This window comes from Schistocerca nitens, chromosome 1 (genome assembly GCF_023898315.1).
Source record: "Schistocerca nitens isolate TAMUIC-IGC-003100 chromosome 1, iqSchNite1.1, whole genome shotgun sequence".
NCBI lineage: Eukaryota > Metazoa > Arthropoda > Insecta > Orthoptera > Acrididae > Schistocerca > Schistocerca nitens.
The window spans coordinates 134,824,517-134,852,341 of record NC_064614.1 but is presented as its reverse complement, the minus strand read 5'-3'; the positions used below and the strand labels follow the sequence as shown (position 1 = coordinate 134,852,341).

The 27,825-nt window shown below is 41.3% G+C and overlaps 1 protein-coding gene across 2 annotated transcripts in view; it reads left to right on the top strand.

Annotated features, from left to right (window-relative positions):
- LOC126243098 (serine/threonine-protein phosphatase 6 regulatory ankyrin repeat subunit B-like) overlaps nucleotides 1-27,825 on the top strand; it is a 280,149-nt gene that overhangs the window by 167,087 nt on the left and 85,237 nt on the right. The window lies entirely within an intron of this gene.

Here is a 27,825-nt window from a genome sequence, read left to right as displayed (position 1 = left end):
GAAACACGCTGTATGGCACATTTTGCAGTTGTTGGGAAATTGACAAAAACTGTTAGTTCCAGAGAATTAATACGATATAACAATGTAATAGCAGATAAGTATTGTTTGTGCATACTGACTGTGGAAAATACTAATTTCTGGTTTTTAAAATTGCACTAAGCCCATATTTTTCGAAAATAAGTAAGTTTTAAAATGGAATAACGCTGTATGGCAATGGATATACAGTATTATTCCAGATCAGCCAGTGCTCTGCTGTAATTATAAGGTGTCTAGAATCCAAAAATAGTACGTACGAGATTTAAAACAAGATACTACATTATATTTATTGTAAACTGAATTGCTTGATCTTAAAAAAATAGCACAACATTAGTTCATCAAGTTTAGGCTCAAATCTAGTACATTATAGTCAGTTGTCACACTCCAGGTTTTCATAAAACTGCCTGTATTTTGGTTCCATATATTTCCTCATGTCCAGTAGATCCCTTTTCTTGTCCTTATGAGCTTTCAGTGTCCCGTTATAGAGCAACCGGAATTCAGAAGACAATGGACAATTTTTTACTTGATGTTCACAACCATGCTTTACAATACAGTGTCTTTCCCATGGGCGAAGCACATTGTGGCTATGGCGTACGCTTAAACCTCGAGGATAGTCACTACACAGCTTCAACCAAAGTACACCAGTAATTTTCAAAGCAGGCGGCTTCTTCAAAAGCAACTCGATGGATCCTATGTCCTTGAAGTCTTCCGTCATCATCTCGTGAATGGTCAGTTTTGAAGGATCGACAAAGGCCTCAGCAATGATGTGCTTCCATTCTGAAGGAACCATAATTTTTGACACTTTCTTTCTTTTCTCGATGACTGCAAAATCCCTGTCACAAGGTAGGAAACTGTGACCTGAACATAAAAATTTCTGATGTATTTCTGTAAAGTACTTGTGGCTGATCAGATAGAAATAAAGTGCTAAAACTCTCCAGTTGTTGTTCTGCCCGACACAGGGGTCAGACCAAACAACCAGTTTTCATTCCATACCTTCTTTAAGCGTATCATAATTGTGCATCACAAATTTAAGCAGACAGGAAACGACACTCCTGGAAATTGAAATAAGAACACCGTGAATTCATTGTCCCAGGAAGGGGAAACTTTATTGACACATTCCTGGGGTCAGATACATCACATGATCACACTGACAGAACCACAGGCACATAGACACAGGCAACAGAGCTTGCACAATGTCGGCACTAGTACAGTGTATATCCACCTTTCGCAGCAATGCAGGCTGCTATTCTCCCATGGAGACGATCGTAGAGATGCTGGATGTAGTCCTGTGGAACGGCTTGCCATGCCATTTCCACCTGGCGCCTCAGTTGGACCAGCGTTCATGCTGGACGTGCAGACCGCGTGAGACGACGCTTCATCCAGTCCCAAACATGCTCAATGGGGGACGGATCCGGAGATCTTGCTGGCCAGGGTAGTTGACTTACACCTTCTAGAGCACGTTGGGTGGCACGGGATACATGCGGACGTGCATTGTCCTGTTGGAACAGCAAGTTCCCTTGCCGGTCTAGGAATGGTAGAACGATGGGTTTGATGACGGTTTGGATGTACCGTGCACTATTCAGTGTCCCCTCGACGATCACCAGTGGTGTACGGCCAGTGTAGGAGATCGCTCCCCACACCATGATGCCGGGTGTTGGCCCTGTGTGCCTCGGTCGTATGCAGTCCTGATTGTGGCGCTCACCTGCACGGCACCAAACACGCATACGACCATCATTGGCACCAAAGCAGAAGCGACTCTCATCGCTGAAGACGACACGTCTCCATTCGTCCCTCCATTCACGCCTGTCGCGACACCACTGGAGGCGGGCTGCACGATGTTGGGGCGTGAGCGGAAGACGGCCTAACGGTGTGCGGGACCGTAGCCCAGCTTCATGGAGACGGTTGCGAATGGTCCTCGCCGATAGCCCAGGAGCAACAGTGTCCCTAATTTGCTGGGAAGTGGCGGTGCGGTCCCCTACGGCACTGCATAGGATCCTACGGTCTTGGCGTGCATCCGTGCGTCGCTGCGGTCCGGTCCCAGGTCGACGGGCACGTGCACCTTCCGCCGACCACTGGCGACAACATCGATGTACTGTGGAGACCTCACGCCCCACATGTTGAGCAATTCGGCGGTGCGTCCACCCGGCCTCCCGCATGCCCACTATACGCCCTCGCTCAAAGTCCGTCAACTGCACATATGGTTCACGTCCACGCTGTCGCGGCATGCTACCAGTGTTAAAGACTGCGATGGAGCTCCGTATGCCACGGCAAACTGGCTGACACTGACGGCGGCGGTGCACAAATGCTGCGCAGCTAGCGCCATTCGATGGCCAACACCGCGGTTCCTGGTGTGTCCGCTGTGCCGTGCGTGTGATCATTGCTTGTACAGCCCTCTCGCAGTGTCCGGAGCAAGTATGGTGGGTCTGACACACCGGTGTCAATGTGTTCTTTTTTCCATTTCCAGGAGTGTATTTCGGCTGAACCTCTCGTTGCGGTGGATTCATCCTACAAATTTATGGTGATGTTTCCAGTACCAACATTGTGAATCGTGAAATTATACGACAGCTGTCTCTGGTAGAATACCATGGAATGAGTCAATGTACGACAAAGTAAAACCTGTTGTAGGTCAACACATATAACATGTATATTGTTACTCCTCTTAGCCATTTCCGTATCGTTTTTTAGGGCTTTGTATGCTTGGTCTGCCCTTGAATGATGCAACTGACTCTCAATGTCGATATTGTGCAGTTCTATTTCATCTGAAGCTGCAATCATTTTGTTAAACAATAAATCACCCAGTCTGCAAGTATCTGATCTAGGTGTTCCGAAACGCAGATTAAAATCTGTTTGAAAGAGACTTTGATAGTATGACCTGCTTATTGACTTACCAGGAAACTTTTTGGTAAGCAACCGATACATTCTACAGAGGTTGAGATCGGGGTGCAGACATTCTTTTGAGGGTTTATTCCTGCTGTAATGGCTCATGTGCTTTGGGAAACTATATGTGTTGCCGAATAAGAGCCCTGTCGTCATTTGATATGGCATGTGGCCTATTGCAATGTTTTCCTCTACCATCTTTAGGAGTGGTTATTCCACCTTTTACTTTACATTGCAGAGTCTGCATTCGTCACTGGGTGATGGAGAATATGTCAAGAAATGTTTTTTGACACACTTCTTTCGAGTAAACTTTGTATTTGAAAGTAGCTTGTTTCCGTGAAGTATTGTCTGTCTTACCTCTCTTGCACCTGGCTGGCACGCCTATTTACATGGATTTTATTAAGTATATGGACTGCTCATCGTATGTTAAGGCATGATATTCTTCGTACAGCTTTAACTTCATTTCCAGGTTTATGTCCTTGCAACCTTCTTTTGAGCACACTTCTGCATTGCATACACGATCCTGAATCACAAAAACAATCACTATTACTACCTAATATTCAACTAGATTATCAAATTTCACATTCTCTTTTAATAATATAGCATTACTCAGACTAAGTATTCAATTTTTTTGCCAATGATAACTACAGAACTGTAGTTAATTTCATTCACGTTACATACTTTTACTGTAATGTTTTCAGAAGATACACTTAACATGTCATTAGAGCCATGTACTCTACAGGGCATGTCAACCCTTTACAGGACACATATGCTTCTCTAAAGACATACACCTTTTTACAGAACCCATACAGCATTATTCCACTCACCTATGTTGGAGGATGTTTCGTAGGAACTACCTTTCCTTTTCGTGATTTATGTTCCAGTCCAGCATCACGAAGCGTTTTCCTCTTAATATCCTGCCAACTAACAATTTAATTTTCCTTTTCCGTGCATTATTTGCACATTTCAAACCAGTTGCGGTAAGCATCACCTTGCTGCACTCCGCCATTCTTGTAACATACAGCATTGTTCGCGCAGAGGCACGAAAACTGTGCGCGTCTCGTCGCTGTTTAGCGCTGCCTTCGGATGGTGAACATGTCAATTATAACAGCAGGTGATGCAGACTGCCGTGTACAGCATTATTCCATGCGATTCTATGAAATGTCAAAATGTGCCATACAGTGTTATATGTGTGCATGCTTCAGTTACATAAAAAATTACTTTCTTATTTAAGCTGTTATTCTTATATGTAAATATCTTTTAAAAAATATTTGAAAACTTTTAATTGTCGAGATCATAGTAAGATGACTATCATCGATAAGAAAAAATCAACAATCTTCAGATGCAAACAGAATAAGCAAACATAAAATTGCTTTAAGTTACAAGGATTTTGTACATTGAAGGTATTACAGAGAAAACTTTTGTTACAGTATTTCAGTAAAGAGGTAGAACATACACAGTTTGATGAGAAACCAATGCAACCATATGTAAAACAGATAAGACATAGCATTTGAATAGCAGGAAGCATTTCCTTCAAAAATATACATACATCCACCCATAGTAACATTCTGCCTTTGATAACAGCTGTAAATCTAACACCAGGTATGTAGTTATGGCCTGCAACGACCATGTATCACACAAAATTCAATAATATTTCTGTAAAACAAATGCCAAGTTAAGATTCCAAACATTTTTCAAACATACATCCAACATTATATAGGCCCTAAACGAGATAAATTCACTAAATCAGGTTTTATTTTTATTTACACATCAAGTTCTGTAGGTCCAAATTGAGGAGCAAATCTCCAAGGTCATGGAACATGTCAGTACACGAAATTACAACATAAAAGTATTAACAGATAAAAATAAAATGTTTATGAACCTGAAAAAGTCAAGCCATAAGTTTAAGTAAGTTGTGTCTGTATATGTGTGGATGGATATGTGTGTGTGTGCGAGTGTATACCCGTCCTTTTTTCCCCCTAAGGTAAGTCTTTCTGCTCCCGGGATTGGAATGACTCCTTACCCTCTCCCTTAAAACCCACATCCTTTCGTCTTTCCCTCTCCTTCCCTCTTTCCTGATGAGGCAACAGTTTGTTGCGAAAGCTTGAATTTTGTGTGTGTGTTTGTGTGTCTATCGACCTGCCAGCGCTTTCGTTCGGTAAGTCACATCATCTTTGTTTTTAGATATATTTTTCCCACGTGGAATGTTTCCATATATATATATATATATGTTTCCATATATATATATATATATATGCTGGCAGGTCGATAGACACACAAACACACACACAAAATTCAAGCTTTCGCAACAAACTGTTGCCTCATCAGGAAAGAGGGAAGGAGAGGGAAAGACGAAAGGATATGGGTTTTAAGGGAGAGGGTAAGGAGTCATTCCAATCCCGGGAGCGGAAAGACTTACCTTAGGGGGAAAAAAGGATGGGTATACATTCGCACACACACACATATCCATCCACACATATACAGACACAACTTACTTAAACTTATGGCTTGACTTTTTCAGGTTCGTAAACATTTTATTTTTATCTGTTAATACTTTTATGTTGTAATTTCGTGTACTGACATGTTCCATGACCTTGGAGATTTGCTCCTCAATTTGGCCCTACAGAACTTGATGTGTAAATAAAAATAAAACCTGATATATAAATATATATATAAAAAAACTGCCCGTTTAAAAATATCCTTTTAGAATGGGAAGAGTTACCCCAAAATATAATACGATACAACATAAACGAATGTAAATAAACAAAGTAGACTAATTTTCATGTCAAACAATCACTCACTTCAGACACCGTTTGAACAATAAAAATGGCAGCATCAAGTCTTTGAACAAGATCCTGAATGTGGGCTTTCCATGACAGTTTAATATCTATTTGAACACCTAGAAATTTGAACTGTTCAGTTTCACTAATCATGTGCCCATTCTGTGAAACTAAAATGTCAGGTTTTGTTGAATTGTGTGTTAGAAACTGTTAAATCTGAGTCTTACTGTTATTTAGTGTTAGTTTATTTTCTACAAACCATGAACTTATGTCATGAACTGCATTATTTGAAACCGAGCCACTATTGCAGACAACATCCTTTACTACCAAACTAGTGTCATCAGGAAACAGAAATATTATAGAGTTACCCGTAATATTAGAGGCCAATCATATATACAGGGTGTTACAAAAAAGTACAGCCAAACTTTCAGGAAACATTCCTCACACACAAAGGAAGAAAATATGTTATGTGGACATGTGTCTGGAAACGGTTACTTTCCATGTTAGAGCTCATTTTATTACTTCTCTTCAGATCACATTAATCATGGAATGGAAACACACAACAACATAACGTACCAGCGTGACTTCAAACACTTTGTTACAGGAAATGTTCAAAATGTCCTCCGTTAGTGAGGATACATGCATCCACCCTCCGTCGCATGGAATCCCTGATGCGCTGATGCAGCCCTGGAGAATGGCGTATTGTATCACAGCCGTCCACAATACGAGCACGAAGAGTCTCTACATTTGGTACCGGGGTTGCATAGACAAGAGCTTTCAAATGTCCCCATAAATGAAAGTCAAGAGGGTTGAGGCCAGGAGAGCGTGGAGGCCATGGAATTGGTCCACCTCTACCAATCAATCGGTCACCGAATCTGTTGTTGAGAAGCGTATGAACACTTCGACTGCAATGTGCAGGAGCTCCATCGTGCATGAACCACATGTTGAGTCGTACTTGTAAAGGCACATGTTCTAGCAGCACAGGTAGAGTATCCCGTATGAAATCATGATAACATGCTCCATTGAGTGTAGGTGGAAGGACATACTGACGAAACTAAAATGAGCTCTAACATGGAAATTAAGCGTTTCCGGACACATGTCCACATAACATCTTTTCTTTATTTGTGTGTGATGAATGTTTCCTGAAAGTTTGGCCGTACCTTTTTGTAACACTCTGTATAATTAAGGAACAGGAGTGGCCCCAACACTGATCCCTGGGGCACACCCCTCCCCCTTCCACTTGATCATACCCCACTCAGAGCCCACATCACAGCCATTCTCAACTCTGTGAATTTTTGCTGTCTGTTGTTAAAGTAAGAGGGGAACCAGTTGTGAACCGTATTCCGCAATTGTCCAACTTCTGGAGCAATATTTTGTGATCAACACAATCAAAAATCTTTGTTAAATCAAAATATACGCCTAGCATTCAAAAGCTGTTGTTTAATCCATCCAGTATCTCACAGAGAAAAGAGAACATAGCATTTTCAGTTGTTAAGTGACTTCTAAAGCTGAACTGTACATTTGCTAGCAAATCATGTGATATAAAATGATCAATTATCCTTACATACAAAGTCTTCCAATAACTTTAGCAAGCACTGATGGCATAGAAATAAGTCTAAAATTGTCCTTGTGATCCTTTTCTCACTTTTTATAAAATGGCTTTAGTACTGAGTACTTTAATCATTCAGGAAACTGACCATTCCTAAACGGAAAATTACAAATATGGCTAAATACAAGGCTAACATGTGCAGCACAGTACATTAATATTCTGCTGGGCACCCCATCATATCCATGAGAGTCCTTAGTCTTCAGTGATTTAATTATTGACTCAGTCTCCCCCTTGACTGTATCACAGAGAAGTGTTTCAGACATCAACCTCGGAAAGGCATTTGCCAAGAGAGTTATATGATTCCCTATAGAAACTAAATAAAAAATTTTTATTTGATTCACCAGAAATGCTCAGAAAATGAGTATTACATACTGTACATACATCTGATTTATCAGTAACAGTAATATTTTTACTATGAACTGACTTTATATCATCGACCTTGTGCTGCTGACCAGACACTTCCTTCACAACTGACCATACGGTTTTAATTTCATCCTGTGAATTACCTATTCTGTTTGCATACCACATACTCTTTGCCTTCCTAATAACATTTTAAGCACCTTACAGTACCGTTTGTAATGGGTTACTGTAGCTTGATTGTGACTACTTCTAACATTTTGATATAATTCCCGCTTTGTTCTACATGATATTGTCCCACTAGTCATCCACCTGGGCTGCCTTTTATGGCTAGTATTCCAATTCTACATCTACATCTACATTTATACTCCGCGAGCCACCTTACGGTGTGTGGCGGAGGGTACTTATTGTACCACTATCTGATCCCCCCTTCCATGTTCCATTCACGAATTGTGCGTGGGAAGAACGACTGCTTGTAAGTCTCCGTATTTGCTCTAATTTCTCGGATCTTTTCGTTGTGATCATTACGAAAGATATATGTGGGCAGTAGTAATATGTTGCCCATCTCTTCCCGGAATGTGCTCTCTCGTAATTTCGATAATAAACCTCTCCGTATTGCGTAACGCCTTTCTTGAAGTGTCCGCCACTGGAGCTTGTTCAGCATCTCCGTAACGCTCTCGCGCTGACTAAATGTCCCCATGACGAATCGCGCTGCTTTTCGCTGGATCATGTCTATCTCTTCTATTAATCCAACCTGGTAAGGGTCCCATACTGATGAGCAATACTCAAGAATCGGACGAACAAGCGTTTTGTAAGCTACTTCTTTCGTCGATGAGTCACATTTTCTTAGAATTCTTCCTATGAATCTCAACCTGGCGCCTGCTTTTCCCACTATTTTCTTGGAAGTGCACCACAGAAATTAAAACAAGGATAGCAATGGCAAAAGAGGCATTTTATAAGAAAAGGAGAATCTTCTGCTGTCTTGTATGGAGTGTTCTTCTATATGGCGCTAAAAATGGACTATGAGGAAAAAAGACAGAGAAAGGCTGGAGGCTTTTGAGATCTGGACATGGCGGAAGATGGAAAGAATAACTTGGATGGACAGAGTAAAAAATGAAGAGGTACTGAGAAGAGTGGGAGAGAAAGACAGTTTCTAGATGTAATAAAGAGAAGAAAAAGAAATTGGATTGGGCATATATTAAGAAAGAATGATGGACTGAAAAAACGGTTTTAGAAGGTTATGTAGAAGGGAATAGGAAGCGAGGAAGGAAGAGATTCCAGATACTGGATGACATGATGGACGGTACAACATACAGCAGCCTTAAGAAGGAAGCAATGGATCACAGAAAATGGAGAGGCAAAGGACCTGCTAATATAGCAGATAACTAATGATGATTCCATTTAGAACGTTCTAATGGAAAGCAACTCTCAAACAGCATGAGAAATTTGTTAAGGCAAGCATTATATTTGTCATCTATATTATTGGCATGATAAACATCCTGTCATTCATATTCCTTGACGAGATTTAAAAAACTCTCTATTGCTGTTGGATTAACTTTCCCACATAGTTTGTAATTACGTGTGATATTTGTTTGAGTACAAAAGCCTCGTAGTGTTGAAATTTGTGAACATGGTCAGAAACACCATGTACCCTTTTACTAACAGAATGCCCATCTATAATGAAGAATGAATAAAAATATTGTCTATGGCTGTGTTACTTTTCCCCTGCACACTAGTTGGGAAAATCACAGTCTGCATCAGATCATATGCATTTAGGAGATCTACCAACACCCTTTTTCTTGCACCATCATATACAAAATTTATATTGAAGTCACCACATAGAACTAATTTCTGGTACTTCATACAAAGCGAAACCTCTCAAGCTTGAGCAGAAATGCTCTGAAGTCAAAATTAGGGACCTATAAACAAAAACAAGTAGAAGTTTAGTTTCACTAAATTCAACTGCCCCTGCACAACATTCAAGTATCTGTTCAGTGCAGTGCCATGATACGTCTATGGACTCAAATGGAATACTGTCTTTTATGTACAAGGCCACTCCTCCACCCCACAAGGAACTCCTTGAAAAACAGCCAGCTAATCTGTATCCTTGTAAAGGAAACCTCTAAATTATCAAATTATTTAAGCAGTACTCCCATATACCAATAATTTCAGAGTCAACATCTGTAAGCAGTTCCTAACTTCATCTCTAATACCTCTTATATTTTGATGAAATATGCTAATTCCTTCTCTACTTGGAGACATGACGTCCTCTGAAGGGGGCCCTTAGTTAGAGGGACTTCTTTTAAGCAGGTATACCTATCAGCTGACTTCAATCCCAAAAAGATGCAGCTCTAACACCTACTACTACATGAATTTGCCAGTCTCCCCTTCCCATACCTATTCAGGTGCAGACCATACCTAGTGAAACCCGATCTACTGATAGACACAACTGGCACCACTGAAATGTGACCCATGCCCTCTGCCATCAGTGCCTTCTCCAGCCCCATTTTAACATGCCTAACAGCTGCATTAAGTTGAGGCCGATCATGACACTGAAACAGCTGCACGAAATGCACATTAGTGCTACCAGTTTGAGTAGCTATCTTTACCGGGTCATCACCTACATCGTATTCCCTGTCCCTATCAAGACTATTCCCTACCACCCAGTATCACTACCTGATCCTCCTCCATAAAATTCCTACATAACTCCCCTATGTTGTCAGTCACCTGATCCAACCCTGTGCTAGGCTTCACAATGCTGGTGACCTGGTACTCACTCCCCAACACTTCCAGCAACTGCTGGCCCACACCTCTACCATATGAACTACCTAGCAGCAGAACCTTCTTGCAACTGACCTAGACCTCCTAACTGCTGAGCACTGCTGCATGTTCCCTACATCTACAGCAAGAAGAGGCTCCTATCCACTCAACTGTGACAGTTGGTCAAATCTATTGCATACACTCAAAGTAAAACTGCCTGAATACCTCTTCCTCCTAGCTGTCTTCTTGCCAACTGCCAGTTCCCATTCCCCAGTCCCCGTCACCCTGCTCAGCCTATCTAGTTCTTCCTTTGCATGTTGTAACTGCACCTGAAGGGCACAGATCTTACCCTCTTGTTCCTCTATCAACTTATTTCTACTACAGATTCTGCATTCCCAGGAGAGGATCTCGCTAGAATGCCCACTGGCTTCCTCAGTACATTCCTCCCAATGCAATTGTGTATATGTGCACATTATCAGTGGTTTATTTGGCAACTTCCTGTTTGACATGTGAGGATAGGTAGCTGTTAGTCTGCTGTTTTGCTTCAAACAGGTTACTATCTTGCACATCTGTATATTTTATGTATGTTAATTTACAAGTTACTTCACACAACAATGCTAGGCACAGACTTTTACACCTGTGTTCATTTACATTCCATTAGCTTTTATAACTACTTAATTATTACAGATAACATAGACTACTTTTATATTTATATTATACTAGCTGCTACCCATGGCTAGCCCTCATATCTGTTGTTTTATTAGGATGAGTAATGATGAGTAAGTAAGCTACTGTACAAGGAACAATGTCAGCTGCCCTCACTTGTCACTCTGTTTGGGCAAGGAAGCATAGATGAACAGTGCATGTGGAGGGGTGTGGGCATCTATGCAGTATACCTTCCCATACACTAGATTCAGTCATGTGGATTTGACATCGGCGATAGATATTTTTGATGAACATTTTGCTAAAATCTGCTCCAGTCTGCTGAGGGTGACACCTGTAAGGTGGAATGTACTGGCGGATGCAGAAGCAATAGTCTGTATAAAAAAAGCTGTGGAATACTGGAGGGATTCCTCCCCCATGCAACTTACCATAATGAAATAAAACTGCAAATTATGCGGTGAGGGTTCTGCGTCAGGCATGAATATTGGCAGTGGGATGTCAACTGGACCACAAGCTGTTGACAAATATCAGTAGTTTTGTTATGAATGTTGGTGAATACATTAAATTGTGCAGTTTTTAAAATTATTAAACAGTGGTAAACTGAAGAAGAAAGAAAATAAGTCATTCGTAGTTCAGTGCAGCGCACGTTGTATGATATTTGTACATGCAACGTCAGCTGCCCTCATGCGTCTGCCTGTTACCCATGGCTACAGTAGCATATCACAATCAAGTGCAGCCTTACTAAAAGCCTCCCATGTTTTTCACATACAAGCACAATGTGTCTGTATTTATAATGCAGCATTTAAAGGATGCCATTGTTGTGAGTCTTCAACCATCTCAGGAGCTATAAGAGAAGCATGACCATAAGTGGTTAAAATGTGACACACTTACAGCCAATAATAGTGTGAAAGCACGGATTAAACACATTGAGGGTTGTATAAGTATTGTATTCATTATGTTGAATCATATTATTTAGAACTTTTTCACAAATGTGATAAAGTTCAAAATTCAAAGAAGAAATAATGTTTTTAAAGAGTAATTATGTCTCCATATTTCATGTTATATTCTTCAAGTCAGGAAATATCTTGTACTACCCTTTCTGACAGCCTGTCCGGTTGGCCGTGCAGTCTAACGCACGGCTTTCTGGGCAGGAAGGAGCACCAGGTCCCCGGCACAGATCCGCCCGGCGGATATGTGTCGAGGTCCGGTGAACTGGCCAGTCTGTGGATGGCTTTTAGGCAGTTTTCCATCTGCCTCAGTGAATACGGGCTGGTTCCCCTTATGCCACCTCAGTTACACTATGTCAGCGATTGCTGCGCAAACAAGTTCTCCATGTACGGGTACACCACCATTACTCTACCATGCAAACATAGGGTTTACACTCGTCTGGTGTGAGACGTTCTCTGGGGGGGGGGGGGGGGGGGTCCACCGGGGGCTGAACCGCACAATAACCCTGGGTTCGGTGTGGGGCGGCAGAGGGGTGAAGTGGACTGCGGTAGTCGTCATGGGGTTGTGGACCACTGTGGCTGCGGCGAGGACGGAGCCTCTCCATCATTTCTAGGTCTCCGGTTAAAATACAATACAATACAATACACTTTCTGAAATAGCCTACGATATTTCTCATTGTTCAAGCTATCTCAGTACAATATATCATCTAATTCAGTCCAACGGTTTAGTCGTGAAAGTGTAACAGACAGCTAGTTTCAGATTTATGTTAGTATTTATTTCTGTTTGTCTATTTGTTCTGAGTCACGCTGTTTTTGTTTCCTTACTTTACAGGTTGAGAAGCACTTCATGGCTCTTCTATTGATAATTGGTCTATTTTAGTGAGCATTTCTCATCCGTGAGACTCCACTGTAATGCACAAATGTTGATTATATATATATTTGGTGGGAGTGCTTTTTGCTATTCAGATGCTGTGTTTTATCTGTTTCTCATACAGATACATTAATTTCTCACCAAATTTGGTATGCAATGCTGTTCGTTTATTCTTTTAAGATCTGAAGACAGTTGATTTTTTTCAACTGAAACTAGTTATCTTATTATTGTTCTCTAATTATGATATAGACAATTAAGTTTTTGAGTAATGTTTTAAATTTTATTTAAATGTAAAAGATATTGATCTCCAGCCTTACAATTTAGGTAATGACTTTAAGCTGATAACAGCCAAGTTTTATCACTCAGTATGTAATTTCTCAATTACTGATGACAACACTCTCATAATCTCAGTTGGAAACAGTTTTTAGCAGCAAATTTCTGATTGCATATTGCCGTACGTCATTTGAAAGCCCCCTGGTTCGTCTTTTCATTGAACTTCTTACTTTTTTGAAGAAGTCATATTTTGTAAGTTATGTGTAGTTAAAGTTCTTGTCACCAGAAAGTTTTATTTTTAACTAGTTCACATTTTTAAGATTAAATTATCAAGCTTTGTATCCCAAACTTTTCTGGTTACATAACTGTTCACTTGCACTAAGAAAGCTTGTTAGTTTGCTAACTAATCAATCTAGAAAATTCTGTAAATTAGCCATTGTTGGCAGGAATTGGGAACCCCTTGGGGCTATACTTGTTATTAACACTATAGTCCACATAACATAATCAGTTATCAATTCATCCAGCCTAGTCCAGCTAATGAAGGAAAATTACAGGCAACACTTGTCACAAATTTTTGTATGGTAGTTGGAGGAAAGGTCATGAACAACATACTGAAAATCCTAACCAGTAGGGTATGAGTGTTGCCGTGCGTCGTGGGGGGGGGGGGGGGGGGGACATTTAAAGGTAGAACTAACACTTCTGGTGTTGTGGGAAATGGAAAAATGGTAGATTTTTAAAAAAAATAGTATTTAATAGTATAAAATTAATGTTTATGTATGCAGTAGAATTATTTTAAGGGATAAATGGGATAAATTGTGTTCTGCAAGTGGAGCAGGGCGGGAAGTAGGGGATGGAGGTTAGAAGTGTGCGGAAAGGTAAGTCATCAGACAGTGGTCGTGCACTTCCCTCCATCACCGGACTGCGAAATGAAGAGTGGGCAGGCAGTTCCCCATAAAAATAATGTTATGCTACCCACACATCCGTTGAAATTACATGCACGGACTCCACAGTATATGGGGATGACAATATATAACAAGTTAATGGGCAAAAACATATTTAATATGAAACCAGAAATTTTAAAAATGAGGCTATAGCAGATTCTGTGGGAGAAATGCTACTATTGGATAGAAGAGTTCATAGAGGATAACATGATAATTTGAGAAAGGGGTAATTAAGTGTTAGATTTTATTGTGTGTATATATAACAAAATTGTATTATGATTATGATACTGTTTGTTAACATCAGCTGTTCTTTCTTTATGGTGAAATTTTACCACAATTTGACATGTCTCCTGTACTTGAATCAAATGATTTGGATTATGTATGTTATGAGACAAATCAACCACAATTCAGAAGAACACAATTCACAGCACTACATCACAAAAAGCAGCTAGAGGGTGTTAAAAGTTATATCAACTCTTCAGCAGCTCACCTTACAAATCACTTGCAACGCCATAAGCAAATATGCATGGGAATGTTTCTCTTGCATGAAGTGTCTTAACACTACATGACATACAGATTTGATTTACTAATAGTACAAATGTGATAAAATCATATGGACGGATGCTATGTAAATCTCTGCACACTGCTACAGGGGATATTGATTCTTAGTCATCCTGTATGGGAGTTGTAATATTCTTCAGAGAAAGGTGACTTCACTTACGACAAATCTGCTCGCTTTTCAGTTTACAGATGGGCTACATTTCCCCAGCATTTCCTGTCCAGGGATCTTGTGTAAGTAGACGAAATACTACACTGAGCAGCTTTTTATACAGTGGAGTTATTTTCACTATATTAAGTTGGTATTCATTTGCAGTTATTAAATGAGCTATTATGTAAAAAAGCTCAACAGCTGGAGCTGTCATCTGTCTACCAGACTGAAGAACCAGCCCCAAGTGTAACATGCTATCAATATGTATTTTATGTTGGGATTGACTACATATTGATGCCCAACTCAGTTGGGAAGAACATAGTAATCAACTCTGTAGAAAGATCTTACAGGTGCTCTTACTCATATGGAAACTGAGAGATATGGTCAGTAATAATTGTCTCCATATGGCATATTTTGGGCTCTTCCAGTCACACATCTCATATGGCCTTCTCATATGGATCATATGGGGACATTTTCCTCATATCAGCAACATTTTAAAAGTTCAAAAAAAGTTGTTTGCATAGTATGCAAGGCTGGTCCTGAAGAGCACTGTCACTTAAACTACTAACAGTTATGAACCTGTCCATTTCTGAGTCTGCAATCTTTGTCAAGAATAGCAAGGGAAACAATACACAAACATGACACCAGAAATAAGGTAAACTTTGACATTCCAAGGCACAGGCTAGCTATAACAGGAAAATCTCATAAAGTAAATGCCCTCCAAATTTTTAACAAGATGCCTCTCACTGCTCGATCTCTGCCATTCAAAAAATTCAAAAGAAAATTGTATTACTGGCTGACAAAAAACCTATTATACAATATGAAAGAGCTCTAAGATATGGACAATATTGAAAACTAATATTTAAAATTATAGCTGTATATAAGGTAGTTAGTCTGTACATGAATTGTGAATGTTAATTGTAATAATTTAAGAGCAACTGTAACTAGATATTATTAAGATGTTACCTAATACTATTAAGAAAACTATTTTACTCTATGTTGTCATTGGCAATAACAGATTCAGATTCAGATTATCAGTGGATAGAATACTTCTCACAGCATGAGGGTATCAAATGCATCAACCCAGCCTCAGCTCTCCCAACATCTGGAGAGGCCCTGAGGCTTAAACTGGCTCCCTCTGTAATGCAAGTAGGTCACCTAGGTGTTATGGAAATTCCGATATTTCAGCACAAGTCAAGCAATGTACTACAACAGAATACTCTTCTAGATTTAAATATTATTGGTCCTATTCCATCAGATGTATTGACATGCACCTTGTAAGATATACTGTGGATGTGTGGTAACTGGCTTTACTCAGAGTAACCCACTCTACAAGTACCGGCAATTCCTGAATTGAAGAGATTTATGCAGTCTACCAGTAACACATTTAACACTAGAATGACACACTTTATGACATTTTTAATATGGCTGAAAGAGGCCATTTTCACCACAGATAAATTATTTTCGTATTTGAATTAAACAAGGAACTTCTTTTACTGTGTGTTAATCCCTGCCTTTTTGCGAGATATAACAATAATTATTTAATATGATGATTAATACAGTACATGTTTCATCAATAAAACACTTTACGGACTTATTGTTCCTCATGCTCTCTTGAGCCCCTCCACACCCACACCGGCATGACGGCCAACACAAATGGTCTACTGCCATCTCTGCTTAAGGGTTAGTTTTCACTAAATTGAGGTGCCGCAGGATGAGGGTACTGCAAAGTTTGCGTACGTCTGGTTAAGGTTAACCATTAATATGCGCTCATCTAGAGGTAGATTGGGTCAGAGGTTGAATGAAGGGTAGCGGTTTGAAGGGCAGAGGGAAAAAAGTGCCAAGGCCAGACCCAAGGGAAAAAACCTCTGTTATAGTTGGGTCAGGTTGTAAGAGCAGTAGCAGTTTTCTTGTTGCCTGCAACAGGTCACGCAAGGGTAGGCTTGGTTAGTAGTTGGTATCATGCAGGTCGATACCTTTGATGTTGTGCGGTGGTGTTACTCAGAGGCTGCCGCTGAGTGAAAGAATTGATTTCTCAGTCAGCTTCAGCATACCTGTAACAGTTAGGTTCATCATTGTTTTGTGTCTGATAGGTCATATATCAGATTCACAGTGTAGGGTAATGTTGGTGGTTTGGTTGTGCATAAGTGTATGAGCTTGCCAGTTTCCCTGCTGTAGCCTGTTGGTCGGCTTTAATAGCAGCTGGCATATCCAGCCAATGTTGGCTGATATGCGGGTCCTGCCAACGTTGTCGCTTGTGGGTGTATGTTAGTGTTGGGTCTTGCCCACTAGTCTCATAGGGATGCTACATTCTAGGAATGCTATACAACAATTCAAGCAAATAACATTAGTAGTTTTGTTTATATAAAACAGAGTGACAATACTTAACTTTAATGTACAATTTTGTCACAATCGATGGCTGACATGCAACATAAATCTGAGTCCTGTGATATATGCAATGTTCAGGCAAGTCTGTCACACAGTTTGTGGATCACTACTAACTGTTCTCGTAGCACTCTCTGTTAGGCCACACTAATACTCTGCAAATCCTGTCCACTAATGTCAGGCCGAGGCTGGCAGGAGCGGCACTTATATTCACTGCTTGCAGAGGTTGCTCCTGGCGCAGCCCGGTCCTTGTCAGCAGGCTATTGGCTCATGCTTCCTCACCGCCTTCTCTGGTCTTGCTTTCTTCCTCTTTGTTCTGTCACTTGTGGTTATCCTGGAACATTCCCCCCCCCCCCCCCCCCCCTCAAAGTGATGGACTGTCATCATGCAGGGAGTGCGACCAAGGCTGGGGAGGCATGAGTGTGGGCATATCGTGGAACTGGAAGCTGTGGTTGCAGAGGATGTCAAGCTTTCGGCTGGACCCCGCCATCTGGCCTGCACTCTGACTCCCGGAAAACAATCAGAAGGGTATGTGTCCACCTCCTGATTATGGCAACTGCTGTGATGTGGGTGGATCCAGCTCCATCAGTAGGACAAGAGGAAGTGGACGAAGCGAAAGCTCCGTCTCCATGGGGTCGTCCCACGAGGACACCCTCTGGTGGCTGCTGTGGCCGCAGTCCTCTGGATCCATGAATCTGGGGGAAGGGAGACTGAAAGATCATCGTGTGTATGACAGAGGTGAAGTTGATTTTGATGGTGGCACTGCAAACCATCGGGACCTGAAATAAGATACATGAAAGCACCAAGTTGATGGTCAATCTTGCCTTGCACCCACTGTCTGCTGCAGCTAAAAACCCTAAAAAACAATGTCATGTGGCACAAAGTGATACTTGTGACCTTCCTTCAGCGCAGGATACTGAGGAGAGTGGGGCAGGTGGAACAGTGTCCGATGGCGATGGCTGTGAAGCAATTTTGTTGGTGATGGTCCGTCTCATGGGTGTGAATGATATGAGGCAAGAAGCAGTTGCAATGCTTGATCACTGGTGTGTGCAGAGTGAAGTTTGGCCATCTGCTGCTTGAAGGTTCTGACAAAATGTTCCACTTTGCCGTTTGGCTATGGATGGAACAGTGCACCAGTTGGATGCTGAATGCAATTGCATTTACAGAATGTTTCAAATTCATTTGATGTGAATTGAGGTCCATTGTCTGACGCTATTACTTCAGGTAAACCTTCGACGCAAAAAATTGATCACAACACCTGAATCATGCTATGTGATGTTGTTAAGTTCATTGGCACAGCAAAAGGAAACTTACTATTTGAGTCAACCACAATCAACCAACAAGTGTTCCAGAAAGGTCCTGCAAAGTCTATGTGCACACATTGCCACGGCGATTGTGACTTCGGCCAAGCAGAGAATTTTTATGGCTGAGCAGACTGATTTTCCACACATGCGTGACACTGTGACATCATCTGTTCTATTTCAGTGTCCATATCCTGCCAAGTACAGTGTCAACGCACTAACTGTTTCATACAAACAATTCTCCAGTGTCATTGGTGAAGTAACTGCAACACTTCTTTTTGCAAAGCTTTAGGGATCAACAAATGTGACTGTCCACTGTCATTCTGAACAAGAATGCACCTTTCTGTACAGCGAGGTTATGCCGACGTGCAAAGGATTGGTGCACTACAGAGTTCTTTATGCTATTCAGTGAGTGAGGCCAAGATGTACAAATGTATGTGAGCAAAATATTTGAATCTGGAACAGCTTCCATGGCCTGTGCAATTTTCTTATAGTTCAGCAGAAAAGACTGAAGCAATTCAGAATCCTGAGCATCAATGTGACAGCAAGGTGCGGCAGAACCATCAAAGTCTGTATCAGGGCCGATCAGAAGTTGTGAAAGTGCGTCTACATTAGAATGTTGGACTGTTGGACAATACGCAATCTTGTACAGGTACTTAGACAACAACAAAGCCCATCTTTGCAATTTTTGGGGAGTTCGTTCAGGAACTGGTTTTGTCAGATGAAACAAGGACTGCAAAGACTTTTGGTCCATTACTAAGTAAAATTTTTTGCCATACAAATAATTGTGGAATTTGGTGACACCATACACAATAGCCAAAACCTCTTTTCCAATTTGTGAATAGTTACACAGAGCTTTGGACAACACTTGATGTGAAAGCAGTAGGTCTGTCTTTATCACCAATTATATGTGAAAGCATTGCACCGATTCCATAAGAGGAAGCGTCAACTTGCAATACAACTGATTTATCAGGATTAAAGTGAATTAAGCATTATCACTGAGCAAGAATCTTTAAGTTTTTGAAAAGCTACTTGGCACTCATCTGTCCAAACAAAGGGGACATTCTTGCAATGCAAGTGATGCAATGGAGCTGCGATTTGTGCTGCATTTAGTATGAACCGAATATAATAGTTCATTTTCCCCAAGACTGACCGCATTTCTGTGATATTGCCAGGAACTGGCAAATCACGTATGACTAACAAATGCGACTGAAAAGGATGTACGCCTTGACTGTTTGTGATGTGACCAATATAACTGCAACTCAGGTGTAAAAAAATCACACTTGTCCAGTCGGCACTTTAGTCCTGCATCAGATAACACACAAAACAAAGCACGTAAATTTGCAACATTTTTTCAGGTGTATCACCTGCTACTACAGTATTGTCCAAATAGTTTGAACAGTTTGGCACTTGTGCAGTCAGCTGTTCCAAATACCATTGGAAAATGGCAGGTGCAGAAGCACTGCCAAAAGGCAAATGCAAATATTTAAACAAACCCAAATGAGTATTTACTACACCCACCTTTTGAGATTCTTCATCAAGTGGTATTTGAAGATACGTGCCATACAAATCAGTTTTAGAAAAGTAGCATCTAGTGCCTAATTTGTCCATGAGATCCTCTAGGTGTGGCAATGGATAAGTATCAATGACAGTTTGTGGATTGACTGTAGACTTAAAGTCAACACAAAGGTGAATGCGACCTGAAGGTTTGGGGAGCAAAACCAGTGAACTGGCCCATTGACTAGCTGATATGGGCGCAATAACTTTGTTATCTTGCAATTCTTTAAGTTCAGCAGCGGCTTTGTCCTGTAATGCAATGGGAACAGTCCTGGCCTGGCAAAATTTCAGCTGAGCATTGTCTTTCAATATAACATATGAACAAAATTTGAGCTTTACCTAAACCTTCGGAAAAGTATTCTGGGAATTATTTTAGCAAGCTAGCTGCACTGTCTTTTGTATTGAATGCAGACAGTGACAACACATTGTCCTGAATGTTAAAGCCAAACAAATCAAAAGAGTCGAGATCAAATATGTTCTCACAACTGCATGATTGTAGCGCTGTAAAAGTCACAGTTCGCATATGCAAGCGATACATGGCAGGCAACGTACATGTTCTGAGAATGGGAATGTCTAGTCCATTATAAGCTGTCAGCTGCATGCTAGTTTTAGACAGGTGTGGGGAGCCTAACAGTTTGTATGTGTGATGACTAACCAATGTGATAGAATCACCTGTGTCCAAATGAAATTTCCCACATTTCCCACAAATAAGTAAATGAACAAAAAGTTTGTTTGACTGATGAATCACTCTAAAAACTGCACACTTGCCTGTTGCAGACTTGGAATATACTGCATTAATGACATGGGTCTCGTGACTAGATTTTTGTGAGTGGACCAGATTCTTATGTTTCTTCTAAACATATGGACTGTACATGTCCTTTCCTATCACAAGCATAATGCTGAGCTTGTCGATAGGGGCACTCTTGGCATTTGTGCCATGAATAACACCTAGAGCAAGATTTAATTCTGTTCACCAGTGTAGCTGCCTGTTTAGCGAACTGCTTACGTGGCATGGAAGGTTGTGTATTCGATGTGGCTAGCGCGAGCAGCTGGTGCGGAGTGAGGTGATCACAAGCAAGGGACTCATCCCAACAAATAGCTGGCTGCTCAGATTTATGAGCCAACAAGGCACTGGAATCATATTGATCTAGTTTTTGTACTACCTGCTGAAATGATGGATCAGACTGTTTCAAAATCTGTTCTCTGAGTTTGACATCAGCACATTGTACACGATTGCATCACACAACATAACATCTGAATAACAAAACATAACATCTGAGTATAAAACACTGCAAGCACATTTGAATCCTTCTCATACCTTGCAAATCTGTTACCCACTCGTGATAAGTTTGTTCTGACCATTTTTTGTGATGAAAGAATTGATTCCTAGCTGCTACCACATTCACTTGTTGGTCATAATAGTTAGTCAGCGAAGAGATAACATTGTCATACGCAAGTTCACTCAGAGTGGCATTAGGAAAGTGTGTTTGAATTAACCTGAACACTTCATGTCCTACTGGGATAATGGATATGGAAGTTTCACCTGCAACATTGTGGGCTAGTAGGTGTACCTCAAATTGAAGTAACCACTTGTTCAATTCTTCATCTTGTTCACAAAACTGTCGAGAAGGTGGTATAGCAGCTCTAGTAGATGGTGCTTGTTCTGTCGGGCATGCAGCATTGGCCAGTAGCTGCTGCACCATGTTGAGCAGAGTAGATATTTGCTGCATCTGAAACTGAAACATCTGCATTAGCTGTGTGGCACCTAATGCTTGTGGCTGTGGTGCCTGAGCAGGGGGCAGGACAGATGGGGAGGGGGGGCATCTTGGAAGACACAAATGCAACAAATACACAAAAAAAAGCAAAGAAAATTTTCTGCACCACCCACCTGAAAACACTGATTAGCAAAAATGACAAGAAATTGATAAAGCAATAAGCACCCATGCAAAATAGAGACATGAGAGAATTAAGGTGCCAGCAGATAATAAATGAAAAGTTTGTGGCCATCAGGCATTGGGTGCGGCGGATACTTGTCTCCAGTTGTTGGGTCTTGCCCACTTGTCTCATATAGGGTACCTAAGGGATGCTGCATTTTCGGAATGCTATACAACAATTCAAGCAAATAACATTAGTAGTTTTTTTCTACAAAGCAGATTGACATTAATAAACTTTAATGTACAAGGGTGTCAAAAATGATGGGCGACATGCAATGTACACTATGTGATCAAAAGTATCTGGACACCCACAAAAACATATGTTTTTCATATTAGGTGCATTATGCTGCCACCTATTGCCAGGTACTCCATATCAGTGACCTCAGTAGTCATTAGACATCATGAGAGACCAGAATGAGGCACTCTGCAGAAGTCACGGACTTTGAATGTGGTCAGGTGATTGGGTGTCACTTGTGTCATACACCTGTACACAAGATTTCCACACTCCTTAACATCCCTAAGTCCATTGTTTCTGATGTGATAGTGAAGTGGAAATGTGAAGCACAAAAGTGTACAGGCCGACCTCGTCTGTTGACTGACAGAGACCTCCAACAGTTGAAGAGGATCATAATGTGTAATAGGCAGACATATATGCAGACCATCACACAGGAATTCCAGGCTGCATCTGGATCCACTGCAAGTATTAGGACAGTTAGGTGGGAGGTGAGAAAACTTGTATTTCATGGCCGAGCGGCTGTCCATAAGCCACACATTACGCCGGTAAATGCCGAAGACACCTCACTTGGTGTAAGGAGTGTAAACATTGGATGACTGAACAGTGGAAAAAACGTTGTGTGGAGTGATGAATCACAGTACAAAATGTGGCGATCCAATGGAAGGGTGTGGGTATGGCGAATGCCCGGTCAACGTCATCTGCCAGTGTGTGTAGTGCCAAGAGTAAAATTTGGAGGTGGAGGTATTATGGTGTGGTCATGTTTTTCATGGAGGGGGCTTGCACCCCTTGTTGTTTTGCATTGCCCTAACACACCACAGGCCTACATTGATGTTTCAAGCACCTTCTTGCTTCCTACTGTTGAAGAGTAATTCAGGGATGGCAACTGCGTCTTTCAACATGATCAAGCACCTGGTCATAATGCACGGTCTGTGGTGGAGTGGTTGTACGACAGTAACATCCCTGTAATGAACTGGACTGCACAGAGTCCTGACCTGAATCCTATAGAACAATAGAACACATTTGGGATGTTTTGACATGCCGACTACATGCCAGGTCTCACCGACTGACATCGGTACCTCTCCTCAGTGCAGTACTCTGTGAAAAATGGGCTGCCATTCCCCAAGAAAGCTTCCAGCACCTGATTGAATGTATGAATGTGAGAGTGGAAGCTGTCATCAAGGCTGAGGGTGGGCCAACATCATATTGAATTCCAGCATTATCAACAGAGGGCACCACGAACCTGTAAGCCACCTACGACCTAGCAAAATTCTTAGCATCTTTGCTCAAACCAGTGATAGGCAGTTGTGCACATCACATAAAGAATTCTAGTGATTTTATCTGCCGACTTCAGTCAAAAAATGGTTCAAATGGCTCTGAGCACTATGGGACTTAACATCTATGGTCATCAGTCCCCTAGAACTTAGAACTACTTAAACCTAACTAACCTAAGGACATCACACGACACCCAGCCATCATGAGGCAGAGAAAATCCCTGACCCCGCTGGGAATCGAACCCAGGAACTTGGGCGCGGGAAGCGAGAATGCTACCGCACGACCACGAGCTGCGGACGACTTCAGTCACTACAGCTGCAAAGTAATGACTTATTGGTCAGTCTTGATGTGGTTTCTCTTTTCACAAAGGTGCCTCTTGTGGACTCACTACACTTCAGTGGCAATATGTTTGGTGCAGACATTACAGCGTTGTTTGAGCATACTCTCTCCTCTACATATTTTATATTTTACAATGAATTTTACGAACAATCTGACGGTGTTACCTTGGGGAGTCCTTTGTCTCCAATGGTGGCCAATCTTTTTATGGAAGATTTTGAGGAAAGAGCAGTCAACTCTGCCACATTTAAACTGACAGTATTTTCACGATACGTTGATGACACTTTTATAGTGTGGCCTCATGGTTTGGACCGTCTCCAAGAATTTTCATGTCACATGAACTCCATACATGAAAACATAAAGTTTACCATGGAGATAGAAAAAGATGGTTGCTTGCTATTTTTAGACATCTTGGTGAGACGTAAGAGTGATGGCACACTTGGTCACTCAGTGTACAGAAAGCCCATTCATACAGAGCTGTACCTGCAAATTACTAGTTGCCACCATCCAGCACAAACAATGGGCATTCTTAAAACCTTAATCCACCGTGCCCCTACCATCTCTGACACCACAGTCTTCAAGCGGAACTGGAATACCTGCAAAAGGTATTTCTGAAGAATGGCTTTTCAACTAGGCAAGTGAACAGAGTAATGCAGACCTTCAAACAACAGAACAAGGAAGAGGAAGAGGCCTTCAGGTCGACTGCTTATCTACCATTTATTGGGAATATATCTTCACAGATAGGCAGAATATTGAGAAAGTATCAAGTGAGAGTCAACTTTCGCCCTCATTCCAAAATTTCATCACTGGTGGGATCCGTTAAAGATGACCTGGGCCTGCGTAAATCAGGTGTTTACAAGATTCCGTGTGAATGCGGCAAATCATATATAGGGCAAACAATACAAACTGTGCAGGAACGTATTGTGGAACAACAATGGCATACTTGCCTTCTCCAACCACCAAGTCTGCAATCGCCGAACATTGTATTTTCACAAACCACTCCATGAATTAGAATGACACAAAAATTTTGGCCCATACATCAAACTTTTGGACCTCGATTATCAATGAATCTGTGGAAATCAGATTGTCTGACAACAAGAATCTCATCAATTGAGATAGGGGTTATCATCTAAACTCTGCTTGGAATCCTGTTATAGGGAAACTTCATAGTCGATGTAGTTATCTGCATAAAGATGAAAATCTACCTGATATCGATATGCCAAGCTTTCATCATGGAGGGCACGAGGCACAGTGCATGGAGTTGTTATGAATGTGCACGCTGAGCAGCGCATGCGCAATGTTACCTCAGCATGGCTTTAAATAGCAGAGCTCAGCACGTACTTACCAGTACTACTACAATGGTACTCACCTGAAGATGGCCAGAAGACTCTGCACCGAAATATCGTGGCAGGACATTACTGAAATCCAGCAGTTCTCCTGTGTTTTTATGGAACAATCAGTACGCCGGGAAAGCTTTAAACATCACAACTAATGGTATTCTTAAAGGATCTCTTTGGCTTTATTTGAAAATGTGTTAGCAAAGCCAGCCCTTAATTATTTCCAAAGTAATTAACAGTTTTGTCAAAAGTATTGTTTGCGGAAGGATATCTGTTAATTTCATTATTTAAACAAATAATTCAGCCTACCTCTTGTAGTAGAAGAAACTGTTAAAAAGAACGAATTTTTCATTGTATTCAGTTAATACAATGAGTTAAATTTCAATTGTAATTTCTGTAAATTAAACATTGAACAATGTATAGTTTGAGTGCCTATTATTGTGAGGATATGTAAGGGCCCAATTTTTGGTCCGAAGACAGTCAGCCCATGGCCAAGTCTCAGACAAGAAACCTGTGTTGGTTAGAACAACAACAATCCATCAACATAAATGTGAAATAAGTGGTTCACCAATAGGCCATGTGTTAAAGCAATGACAGTGTCTGTTAAATTTATGTGAAAGACTGTGAACTGTGTGGTTAGGTTGTTACTGCTAATCGATGTTCAACAGAAATGTGTGTGGAGGTTTGCCTGGAAACTATCAACGAGGCCTATTGAAAGTTAAAGAATAGTGCACTGGCCATGTAACTATGTATTATTGGGGGGTTGTGAACAGTGGAAGTAAAGAATTGTGAAACGCAACTGTGCACCTGTTGGCTACATTATTTACAGTAGTCAGTGACCAAATTACAAACCCCATTTTTCAGCCAGTGTAGCAATGTAGTATGTCAACACTGAGGACAATCAACGAAGAAATAAAGCAGGCGAATGTCACAACCTCAGCAGCTATCCACATTTGCGTTTGTTTGGCATGAACTAAGGGGATGTGTATCTTGATTTACTTGGTAATAGTTGCTCCTCTCTGGTTAATTTTCTCCAGGGCATTAAGTATGATACTGTTTTGTGTGAACTTTCACAAAACGTCTGGTACAAGACCAAATTTGTTAACTGTCAAGCGATCATCATGGGTTGAGTGTCCAACAAAATGGAGAAATCTGTGAATCTCCTGAAATCTCTCAGTTGGCATAACATGGAGGATGAAAGTACACCCCTGAGAATATGATCAAAGTTCATTCTCATGTATACCTTTTGTATAATTGACACCCAGAGCATATACGATGGCTATAACCTTTTCCAGTACCTAAAGTGACACGGTCCAATAATTGGTTTTAGTAGTTTTTGAGCATTTGATTCTATATGTTTCATTATAAGAAGTACAACTGCTTCATCAAAAATAAGATGGAAAGCACTGATGACAGCATCGTCTTCTTGTTGGCAAGTGTACTTAGTAGGTCCTCCTCACTTCTTACGCGTGTTCGTGGCTGACCTTCTTCCAAAGATGAAAAATCGGCAATCTCCCACTTAGTTCCATCTCTAGTGATGATATTTGTAGAAGCATTCCACTGGGACTGCTGTGTGAGGTGAGGACTGATGTACACTGCTTGAAACAATTAGGAGATCAGGTGAGACATGTTACACGATAGATATATGGTAATGTATTTTCTTCGGTTATCGGTTAAAATTGTAATTTGTGTGTGATACAGTATGCTATTTTGCTGTCTCAACTCTTTACTTGAAGTTTACATGTTGTTTACATAGAGCGAGGCACCATGGGGCTACCATAATAGTGAAACAGTCATTCTTGTGGTCCTCTAATATGGTGTGTGATCACCTTGGACGGCTAGTACAGTTGCACACCTGTGTGGCATGAACAGTATGAGGTTATCAATCAGGTGCTGGTATGACTGCAGTGCATCTGTCAAGTGCATGCCAGACATGCTCATTCGGGTTTAAGTCCAGTGAACAAGCTGGGCACTCCATTCATTCAATTCTCTCTGCTTCAGGCATGTTGTCCACCAGTGCCGCTCTGTGGGGACGAGCGTTATCATCCAACAGAAGAAACCCATCTCCTATGGTGCCAGTGTAGGGCACAACAAAAGGTCGAAGGATCTCGTCTCTATACCTCTGAGCAGTCAAAGCGCCATTCTGAATGGCATAGAGCTCCGTACGTCCACCAATACTGACTCCTGCCCACACCATTCATCCTCCACCATGATATGGTGATGTATCCTGCACATAAGCAGGATCGTTCTGAGTTGCACATTCTCTCCAGATGAGGGAATGACGATTGTCCAGCTTAACACAAAATCTTGACTCATCTCTGAACAGCACCTGGCACCATTCATTACAACTCCAATCCTAATGTTCGTCTGCCCAGTTTCTGGAGCTAAATGGTCTTGTGGTTTTAATGGGACACACACCATAGGCCTCCGTGCATAGAAGCCACATTCCTGAAGGTGATTCCGGACTGTTTGTGTAGATATTGCGCATCCTGTTGCTGCCTGGAGGGTGTGTTGCAGCTGAATTGCATTCAGCCTCCTGTCTCGATGGGCTGTTAACCGGATATAGTGGTCATCTCTTGCAGATGTAACCCATGGATGACCTTGGCCTCACCTTCTTTCAGACTCTCCAATAGCTGCAGCCACCT